The 11861-nt window shown below is 39.1% G+C and overlaps 1 pseudogene; it reads right to left on the reverse strand.

Moving 5' to 3' along the window:
* Window positions 1–2533: 2533 nt before the first annotated feature.
* Window positions 2534–2977, reverse strand: LOC115859336 (ubiquitin-conjugating enzyme E2 D3 pseudogene; annotated as a pseudogene).
* Window positions 2978–11861: the final 8884 nt, after the last annotated feature.

An 11861-nucleotide genomic window follows, 5' to 3' on the forward strand; every position in this document is an offset into this window, starting at 1 on the left:
TGTGCATTTAATTATCCATGTATTAATTCCACAAATATTTACTGAGCATTGCTAGGGACTGTACAACACTAAGTACTGAACAATTTAAAACTTTTTAAATGTAGGTATACTCTAGGTGTTCAGTAAGTGTTTGTTGACTTAGTAAGTAATTTTGACTCTGATCCTAGAGAATCAATAACATGTAAATCAACTGACACGTTTTTTGACATAACATATTTGGCAGTAGCATCATAAATAGACCATTAGGTTATACAAAGTATAAGTTTACCAGGTAGAGAGATTTCTTTGCTTTCATTCTATGAAAGAACAGATTTTAGGGGGCATGGTCATCCAATTGACTATTATCTTCAGAAGAACAGAGTCTCTTTCTTTTGCTCAAAATTTTATCCTGCACCTAGCCAAAAATGAAGCAAGTCCTCAATAAGTATTTGTTGGATAAATGTTAAGTGAACACAGGTATCAATTAGCCTCTTTTTTATATATATATATATATATATATATATATATATATATAAATGATTCTCTTTTTTTATGGACTTCTATTTATTTATTTATGGCTGCATTAGGTCTTTGTTGCTGTGCTTGGGCTTTCTCTAGTTGCAGTGAGTGGGGGCTACTCTTCGTTGTGGTGCACGGGCTCTAGGCGCATGGGCTTCAGTAGTTGTGGCACGCGGTCTTCAGTAGTTGTGGCACGTGGGCTTCAGTAGTTGTGGCACATGGGCTCAGTAGTTGTGGCTCGCAGGCTCTAGAGCACAGGCTCAGTAGCTGTGGCGCACGGGCTTAGTTGCTCCGTGGCATGCGGGGTCTTCCCAGACCAGGGCTCGAACCCGTGTCCCCTGCATTGGCAGGTGGATTCTTAATCACTGCACCACCAGGGAAGTCCCTCAATTAGCTTCTTGAGTTTTTTAATCATAAACCAAAAATATTCTTAAAAAGGTCCTCTCCTAACATGATTCAAATATCTTAAAATCTCTGTTTTTGGAATTAAAATCATTTTTAAGTATTTAAAACATATAAGGAACTTTTGGAAAAAGTTAAAAGAGAAGTCGTATAATAAGAAAGTCAACGTAAAATACACCTTTGTTAAATATTGTAGAATCACTATGCTGGAAAAAGTGCCAACTACATTATCCATTTCATTACATTGGATAGTTTTCACCATAAGATTCCTCTTTTGTTATGTGTCCCTAGAGAGAACAAACTATAATAGTATAGATATTGTAATAGTGAGTGAAGATCATGAAACAGCCAGAATTGTACAATGCCTGCTCGTAGAATAATTTGAGGAACATACATATAGTGTCATCAATTGAAAAGTTTTCAGGGGATGAAAATACGATAGTAGATTATGGATCAATGGTCTCATACCGTTGCTCTAAGTAGTAATTCTCATAAAACAATTGAAAGCATATGCTTGAAATGGAAAAGCATCACTGGCCACCACCGTCGATATAAAACTGGATATATCGTTTGAATGTCGGAGCTACTTCTTGGAGACATTCAAAACTCCATTTTTGCTGTGGAACTTCAAATTCTTATGTAATTAATTGAAAATAATCTAAAAATAAATGTTCTTCCATTTAATAGACTAAGCAAATCATTATATTACATACCATATTGCATGTTATTCATTAACCACGAGCAGAAACAGAAGCTGTCAACAAGGACTCATGACAAGTTCAAATGGTTACTGGAATGTGATAGACTCTTTTTTTTTTGGTTTATGCAACTTTATTGAAGAAAAATAAGTCAATTACTAGCAGAGCTATTAGTTGATCACTCATCCATTGACAACTTGCATCATTTATTCAGTGCTATATTAAACAGTGTGTTGGAAGATAGATTAACTAATAGCTCCAAGCCTCCTAACAATTTAAATGAAAATTACAAAATGTTTGAGACCCTCTTTTGGAATACAAAGGGTGTTTGACTTCCAATTTCCATTCTCTGTAGAACAAGAACAGGTCTTTCCTTTATTGACATGCATAAAACACATCACATTTTCTGTTCTGCTGGTGCTATCAATTCAATACCAATTCTCCAGCCACATCAGTTATGAGCATAAAGTATATCATGTAACCTCAAATCTCTAACAGTGGAAGACTTAAACAAGAATGCATGCTGCTAGAATAATGCTGCTTTCTTTGATGTGACAACTCAGCTTCCACCTTCCTCCCCCTCTGCTGATTCTTCAGCATGTTAGAGCAGTGAGGAATGGTTTTGGTCTCATAACCAAGTTAGAGTGAAGACATCGGCCACATAATACACATGCTCCATTTTTTAAAAATTCTGAATCCTGGGCAACTGTCCTCTTGTAACTACTTTACAGTTTCTAAAAGCAGTTATCGTCCAAAGCTGGAAGGACTTGTCTTCTCAGATGAGCATGTGAACGAATGGAGGGAGGTAAACAAAAAATAAAGTTAAAAAAGATGAGGTCTGATAGGGGAGCAGCCGGATAAGAAAATCAAAAAAGGAACAGTAATTTAAAGTTTATTCCAGCTATAATGCAGGTTATTCTGACTTTAAGGTAGCATCACATGGCCTACTTCTGAGTCCGTGCCCGAGATATTCTGCTGTACTTATCTCTGTCTGTTTTATAGATCCGTGCAATCGCTGGCACTAGGGGGTCATCTGGGTTTGGATCACATAGCAGTGAACAAATGGATTAAAGCACTTTATAAATAGTTAAAGCAGGAGACCACTGTGATCTTAGCATATCGAGACAAATGCTGCCATTACTGTTAATATTTGGATGATAAATTCTTGTTGTAAATGCAGCCTTAGGTGGTTTGAAGGGGTAGTCTGCAGGAAAATGAATTGTCAAAAAGAATACACCGCCTTGACATGGGCTGTCGTTAGGTCCCATAATTCTGGCTTGCCAATGAAACATATCACCCCCAAGTGGACCTGCAGAACATTGTGCTGGAGGGTCACGGGCCAAACCGCTAAGCTCCTTATTCATCCGTTTCAGCGCCATCGTCTGTGCTTTTCGTCTGGCCCCTCATTATCTCGGTGTGTGTTCAAAGTTCCGGGCAAAACTCTTGATTATCCCGGCGGCTTGGAGGGATTGTCTCTTGGTCTCACACCGGCTCTGCCAGACGCAGGCGCAGAGGGGCCGGGGCCTCCCTCAAGCTGCGGCCTCCCCGCGCGGCAGCTTGTGATAGACTCTTTAAGTTACTGAAACTGGTCTACAGTATATGTACGGTCTCAACTTTTCTTATTTTTCTGTATTAGTTTCAAATGATTTAACTCTTATTTACTTTCTATCATTGGTCCAATATTTGGAACAAATCCTATTTCCTCGGCAACTTTCGCAATGTTTTGAAATCCCTAAACCAGGCGAGTCAACGAGAATATGACAGATTTATCCCTATTTGGCCTTTATCCAAACCCCTCTACTTCGTTCCATTTAAGTTCGGCAAGCTGTGTTAGCAAATAATGAACTCAGAAAAAACTTCACGGACCATATGGCTACGATTGACTTGGTTCCAACATAGGGTCTTTATACTTTTATTAAAATAAAAAAGATATTACAGAATATAAACCCAGTAAAATTTCCTTTTTTAAAAAAATTAAATAAAGGAAAATTAAACAAAAGAAAAGAATCTGTTAAAATGTTTGGTTCTATGTATGGCCACCAAAATCTATAATCAATTTGTTTTCAGTCTAATATACACACAGATAGAGACATAGACACAGTAAACACACACACACACATACACATTCTAATTAATGTTTGAGATATTAGGAACATCAGGATATATTTGTGTATGCTTCTCCAACTGGGCTTCCTATCATCTTGGATATATGCTGCTGTATCATTCCATGTTATATAAATGAATGCACTATTTATATTAATACAAAGTTATTGTGGAATAGAATGCAAAATTTGCACACATTTTCTAGCACTCAGAAAGTATCAAACAAATACTAAGGAGTTGACTAATCAATGAATGAGGTTTTAAGGTAAAGCATTTTGAGCTTGCTGCAAGCCAGGTACTTTCTCAGACATCCAGGCATTCATTCTCATCTGGGAATTCTCATCTCATCATTCATTCGCGTCTATGTTATCTTAAAAATGTTTTAGGATAATATAAGAGAGGTTCACCTATCAAATGATACGGCACAAAACTAAAATCCCACAAATCAGAATAATAATGCTTTCATATACATCATCAGAATTACAAATGAAAATATTAGTATATCCCAGGAAGATTGACACCTCATTACTGCTAACAAACCATAGTACTCTCAGAATTGCCCAAAGAAGTGACTAGAAGTATAAATATAACTCAAGTAAATTTATTATGTGAAAGAAAAGTGTGAAAAGGCTAAGTAAAATGAAGGCTCAGTGTTTGGCATAAATGAATAAATTATTCATGATAATTCAAGACAGGTCAATTGCTACTAAAATACGTGCCAGAGTTTAATAAGTAACTCTTCTATGGTGATCACCACGTGTTAGCCCTCTTCTAATTCCTTTGCTTATATCAATTTATATCATCCTCATGCTTTCACTTATGTACCTTTATTATCCCATTTTACAGAGAAGAGAAATAAGGTCCAAAAATGTAGCAACTTTTGTAGAGATTCACAGCTGAGCTGGGTTATGAATCCAGTAAGTGCGGGTCCAGAATCTGGGTCTCTAATCTTTATACTGTTCATCCCCTCTATATATCAGCAAAAAAATCTACCGATTTAAGAAAATACACTGTTAAGCCAGTTGTATGTCACAGCTATTTGTTCAAATTATTTTATAATTACACTTGCGTTTTTAAATGTATAAGTGGTGTTATGTTTATCTGTGTGCCAGTCCTTTGTTAAATAGTGTCACACAAGACCAATAATGATTTATGATTCAATTTCTATGCATAAGGAAACAAAGACACGAACACAACTGTATGACCTTACCAAGGTCATTATGAAATGACGTTAGCAATAGGACTCAAATCTCCTTGTAACCAATTTATATGCCCACATAACTTTTCTCTGTGAACAGTTAACAGAGGTCTTCAATCTCCTTCTGATATTCTGCTGGCCGATTTAGGATTGCCTTATTCGACCCACAAGGTTTGGTATAAATAAACTGAAAAGATGTGTGTGTAGGTATAAAGTCACAATGTCACTGTGATGAGCATCCCTGTTTTCATTATTGTTGTTAAGAAAGAAAACAGGACAATTTACAAAAAGGAAGAGAGTCTCTCCCTTATCTTGTTAATCTGCAGCGATGCCCGCAGTGCAAACAACAGGGTGTTTTCCTGAACATTTAAATATTAGGAAATACTGTTGTTAACAATCTACACAAGGGTTTTGACTTGGTGTCTGTGACAAGCCCCTCTTCCAGCTCAGCAATATTTGACGTACACACCTCAGTACATTCTGATACACTCCTCTCGCTATAATTCACCATTTTTAAACAATTGGCTTGTGTCTTTGTGAATATCGTCAATTCTACCTGTCTGATCTAAGGTGAAACTTAGGGAAGTATCAGCTATGTCAGTTCTTCTTGACATGAGCAATGATACTAGCTCAAAGGCAACCACAAAACCATAAGGGATAAGATGTCTCTTCTTCGCCCAGCGGCATCTTGTAAAATGGATAAAGAAACATGAATATTTTACTCATAACCAGGCGCTTCTACAAAGAGCTCATATCTCATCTCTTTGCAGCAGCACTTGATCATTCATGCCTTTTAGGGTCACTGCTGACTAACTTTTGAGTAACTCTATGACTGGTCTCAATGAGGCATTTACCAGGGAAAACATTTAATAAAATTATATACGTATTTGCTGGTCTTGCACCATTCATTGAATTCAAAAAGGAAAAAATACAACTACAACTTCATATTTCCATTAGATAATTATCCACCATTTGTAATAGCCCAGTTCATTTTTCTTGTGGTTTATTCTCCTGTCGCTTTCCTCCGTGGGCCAGTTGTCAAGATACTGCTCCCTCAAATGAGTCAGATTTCCTTTGCCGATTTGTGTTTGTTGGAGTTTTTCTTTGCTCACTTCAAGCTCATTGTACACATGAAAGGACACGCCTGCAGAGAGGCTGTGAGCATTCAGTGGCTCTACTTGCAGGGATTTAGTTGGTGCAAATGAACCTCAGAAGGTCTACTTGAACCTGATAAATTAATAGTATGACAGTTGCTTTGGAGACAAAAGCACTTAAAAAAATAAATCATCTCATGGTAATATAGAAAAAAGCACAGCTTAATTCATTTATCATAAATTACTAATTGGCAGTACAATTCAATGAATAAAAATGATCACTTTTAAACGAATGTTTAAAAGCTGAATATGTTCAAGCATATTTGACTATTACATATTTTTAAATGCTATATGCATATACAGAACATAAATGATTTTTATATAATATACGCCAGGAGCTTCTCTTTACTCGTTTTTAGGTACCAGCAGCTAAGATGTTCTCATACACGCTTCTCAGACTCCTCCTGGCTCCATTGCTCCCCAAATGCACCCCTTTTTCTAGAGGCAGTCGCCACCTTCTAAAGACACGTCACAAGTTAACTTGACTTTTGCCAACCAAGTAGGAATCTTTCCGTCCCCCAATCAAGTCCAGGAGGCAAGAAGGACACTCGTATTTGTGAAGGGAACTCAAAACAGATTTCACTAAATCTATCATGAATGTGCAGGAACGTCTGGAAAATGGAATGTTTCCCTCTACATCTTAATGGTTTGTCAGTGCTTTCTGCAAGATTTAATATCAAGCCTACTTGTATAGTTCAAGAGTGACAGTACACAGGCCAGAAAAATTAAGGCTAACTTTCCTTCCCTTCTTGTAACTCTAAGAGATGCTGCAGAAGAAGAGGATCAGCTTTGCAGGATTTAATTAGGATTCACGCTAATTGCTCGTACTGAGCCCTTTGAGCTTTGACTTCAGAATACCTTAAGAAAAAAATCTCTCTGCCTATTTGAGTAATATGAAGTTTCTTACAGGTATTCGTTTAACAAATGCATGTAGGAAAGACTGAGGTTGCAAGTAAATTTATGAAATCAATGTCATGGAGGAATGAATGGGATTTATTATTCCACTGGAAATTTTTATTGAAATATAGTTGATTTACAATGTTGTGTTAATTTCTGCTGTACAGCAAAGTGATTCAGTTATACATATATACATATATATAATTTTTTAATATTCTCTTCCATTACGGTTTATCCCAGGATATTGAATATAGTTCCCTGTGCTATATAGTAGGATCCTATTTTTTATCCTTTCTATATATACTAGTTTGCATCTGCTAACCCCAAATTCCCACTCCATCCCCCCCCACTCCTCCCCCTTGGCAAGCACAAGTTTGTTCTCTGTGTCTTCCACAGGAAGTTTTTGATGCATATATTGGAGGATTGATTTTTAGCTCCTGACTTAGGAACGTTTTAACATAAAAGAACACGCAGACATGGTGTTGATTCTTTCACAAGGTAAATATGGCAGGTAAATAAGTCTATGAATCACCCTGAAAACCTTGTAAAAACAGACTTCATTTTCCTTTGTTTAAAATACCTTGGCTGACTTGCAGTTCATTTTCAGAAAGCATGTAAAAACTTCCGAACTGTACACTCCTATCAAGTACAATTTCGAAATACAGGCCAATTAACTGCAAGCTTCTACTGCAACTTGATATTGAGAGGTTAGGAGGAAAAGGAAGGTTAGAGAAGGATTCATGGGAATTAGGATATTTTACCAAAATGTCGTATCTCCTTTTCCCTAGGAGAAAGGCATCATCTTTTGCAAATAGTTGTTAAGTTACATGGTCCTTAACAGTTAGTGTCTATATGAAAAGAAAAGGAAGACTAAAAGTTGGTTAGTACCTGAAATCCACTAATTCTATATTAAAGGGCTTGTAATCTTTCCCCAGGCACTTTGCAATCAGTAGTGCTGTGAATACTACTGTTGTTATTGGCACTACTGTTTTTATTATCATGACTTCCTTTTATTAGACAGCAAATCAATGTTATGACATAGAATTTTAAACCCTCAAACTCTAAAAATGTACTTAATTGTTCATCGTGTTGAATTCATTCCTCAAAGGAGATATAGCATGTCCTTAAAACAGCAATGGTAAACAACAAAAAAATAAAGAACGAGAGAAAATGTGTTTGGTAACAGGGTGCATTCACAGCCTTTTTTATACTCCTGATAAGCGCAAGATAAAATTTGCCGTTGTGTTTACTGAACTTCAGGTCCCTGGGATGGGGAAATGGTGCCTGAAAGGAGCAGAATCCCACAGAGGGAGGAAGCCTTCAGGCAATCGTGACTCACGAAATTGGCTGTGGTGGGAAGGAGAAATTACCAAGGCTTGTGATGACAAAAGTGAATGCTGATACGAGGAAATCTAGACAGCCACTGAGTCCAAAAATTAAGTCTAGAAGAGCTTCATTAGTTCTTAATAAGATGTGACAGAACGGAACATTATCCAGGTACATTAATGAAGTAAAGTTTGAGAGTTGAATAAAGGTGATAAAATGTGTGTAGATGCTGGAAACAACTGGAAATTTTTACTCTTAGAGACTCAGAGGGAAAGCATTATCAAAAAGGATTCTGAAATATCTGGAGTAACACAAGTCAAGGTTGATACCTTTGTCAACTGATTCAGAGAATAACTTTATTATAAGGCTGCTGAACAGTTTTAAATTGTTGAAAATCCTCTTTCATAGAGTTTGCGAAAGGATATGGAACTTTTCTACCTATAATATATGGAGTGTGAAATTTTCTAAAGTTGAGTGTTTGCATTTTAATTGAGCAAATGCCTATTTACTACTATTGAACCAAATATGGAGACAATGTCAGTTATAGGTTTCATACTGATACAGTGATACTCTGTACTCCTTGTATTTATTTATTTATTTTGCTTATTTAATTTATTTTTTGGCTGTGTTGGTTATTCGTTGCTGCCTGGGCTTTCTCTAGTTGCGGCGAGCGGGAGCTGCTCTTAGTTGCGGTGTGTGAGCTTCTCATTGCGGTGGCTTCTCTTGTTGTGGAGCACGGGCTCTAGGTGCGTGGGCTTCAGCAGTTGTGGCTCATGGGCTCAGTAGCTGTGGCTTGCGGGCTCTAGAGCGCAGGCTCAGTAGTTGTGGCACACGGGCTTAGCTGCTCCGCGGCATGTGGGATCTTCCTGGACCAGGGCTCGAACCCGTGTCCCCTGCATTGGCAGGCAGATTCTTAACCACCGCGCCACGAGCGAAGCCCCATGTACTCCCTTTATTTTTATGTCGTTTGCACTGTGTTCCCTGTGTTTTGTGTCTGCTCTCTCTAGTGAACCGCTCTTCTCAAAGTGAGAGCCCACACGTGTTGCTCTGCTACCTCTAGCCCTTTCTTTTGTTAACACACGGTAGGTGTGGGTGAATGTTTCATAGATAAAAGACGGAAAAAATACTTCTAAAAATCCACAAATATTGGTAGCTATAGATACCGCAATGTGCATTTTTGACTGTGCGCCATGCAGTAGATCCTGCTTTTGGGAGGAGTAGCCTGTTAACGGAAAGTGTGATTCGATAAACAGAAAAGAGTTTGGGGAGGGAGATCCTGCCTGCCAGACCTTGCCCTCCGACTCCTCACATGGCCTCCTCTGACCCCATAAACAGACTACCGACCTCTAGTCAAACTGGATTATAGTTTGTCATTGTCGGGGCTCTTGTGGCCTCTTTATAGGTGAATATTTTTTCCCAGTTAATGCTGTCACGCTATTTTCCCTCCTTTAGCTGAGAACTATATGCTCCTTGGATATCAACTTTCTCTGGGAAGCCACAACTGCATGCCACGCACCTGGGCCAGGTTCCCTTCTGAAATGTTTCTGCAGTTTTCTGTGCCTACACTGTTGGTCTCATTTATCACACTGAATGCAATTTGCTGTTTATGAATTTATCTTTCCCCATAGCCTGTAAGCTCTTTGATTGCATATTATATTTTGTGCTGAAGTATACTTCCAGAATGATATGCAGTGCCCGACACCAAGGGATTGACCCTCTTCAAGGCTGATGCCCCTCTCCCCTGCAGTAGTGCCTGTCTCCCACTTCAGAGACCAAGGAAGGCAGACACTCTCCCAGCCCATCATCCAGCAAGGGTGTGGGTCCGTGACTCCGTCCTATATGAAGGGCTCTAAAGTGGCCTCGGGAAATGTCTCCTTATTCATCAGAAGTATCAAAAGGAAGAAAACACCCCTCTCTTCTTTATGGGGTGTCATCCTGTCTGCCTCGGACGGCTGCATCCCTCTTGCAGCCAGATCAGAGACTGATGGGCTTAATGTAGCAGAGACACAAAGACAAGCAAAAACAAAAAACCCCTGAGTCCCTAACAAGATTGCTCAACTGCTGCCCTGACCCTGATACCACCCTGTTTCAGGACCATGGAAAACGTGAGATAATAACTTCAGTATTGACTAAGCCCCTAACAGATCCAGGGCGGCAGCCTTCAGGACTGATCACAGGACCCAGAGCCCAGCTCAGCGCCATCCTCGGCCTGGGAGGACAGAGCGTCAGACACACGAACCCAAGCTAATGGGCTGAGGACGACACGCCCTGACTTGGCCAGGGTATAAAAATCCATCCACCACGCAAGTCTCCATCAGAACTGCTCCTGAAGCTGCAGGCGCTTGTCAAGCACCCACAATTTGTCAAATCCTAGTAAACCCCAGTGATTTACTGCACCCAGAATGAGGCAGCCCATCATCGAGCTGGGGTGAGAGTGTGGCCTGAGGCAAAGTTGAATACATGCAACTCAGAATATTTATCATTTAATGTTTATACCATGGCTTTGCTTCTGACACCTCAAGTGTAAGTTATATAAATTGATATTACAGTGTTCGGAGTTTGATGTTAATACACTAAATTCTATGGGGCTATAAAAGACACTCATGATGAAAAATGATAACAGGCAACACCTAAGTCTATATGTAGGCAATATTCTAAGCCCATCACATTTATTTATGCCTCTGAGTACATATTATTGTTGTGATTTTTCTTCTCATTTATAGACGAGGAAACTGAGTTACAGAGAGGTTAAGTAACTTGAGCAAGGTCACACAGCTAGTAATAGGCCAAGGGATGGTTCAAATCCAGATCATCTGGATCTAGAGCATATATAGATTAACTGCTCTGCCACCTCTCCTCAAAAATCCGAACAAAAGAACAGCATATGATTGAACAGCCTAAGGAATATTCTAGAAAAATGAGTGTCAAAAACGCTCCATTTCTGGGCGTCTGTAAATGGTCAAGTGCCATATGGTTGTTTGGTTAGTATCTGCTGCTGATTATATGAGTCAGCACTGGGCCTGTGTATAATTACGACGAGAAATGCGACGGACAGTACCAAAGGAAATTCCTTACGTTCACGAAAGGGGCTTTGTAACTTCAGTGTGTTAGTAAAGCATATCCTACTGACATCATTACACAGAGAAGAGAGCTGCCTCCGATAAAACGTTCCTGAGCAGGTGCCCGGCTCTGTGCCTGACAGACTTGGAACTTGCCGTGTTTGCTGTCATGCCAACGTTGTCTCAGTATTGATTTCTGAAAATGCACTTTTGAGTTTAGGAGTTAGGATTCCGAAAGAACACTGAAGCCACTGATGGGTAAACTATTCTTATTTAGAAAATATGTTGAAAATGGCTGAAAACGCTCACCTGTCAAAGCCTAGGGCTGGTTTTCCAGCCGTACCATGGGGAGCAGCCCAGGCTGTGACCGGACTTGCCCTTGACCCAGTGACTTGTTAGCATGGGGTCTCTGCCACTTGAGTCTCAAACCCTGAATCTGAATGATGATCTAATCCCACTTTTTTTTGTTTGTTTACAATCTTAGGCTATGTAAACAGTAAACTATAAAAATGCAGTCAGGGGCTTC

The sequence above is a fragment of the Globicephala melas genome, chromosome 13, assembly GCF_963455315.2.
Source record: "Globicephala melas chromosome 13, mGloMel1.2, whole genome shotgun sequence".
Lineage (NCBI taxonomy): Eukaryota > Metazoa > Chordata > Mammalia > Artiodactyla > Delphinidae > Globicephala > Globicephala melas.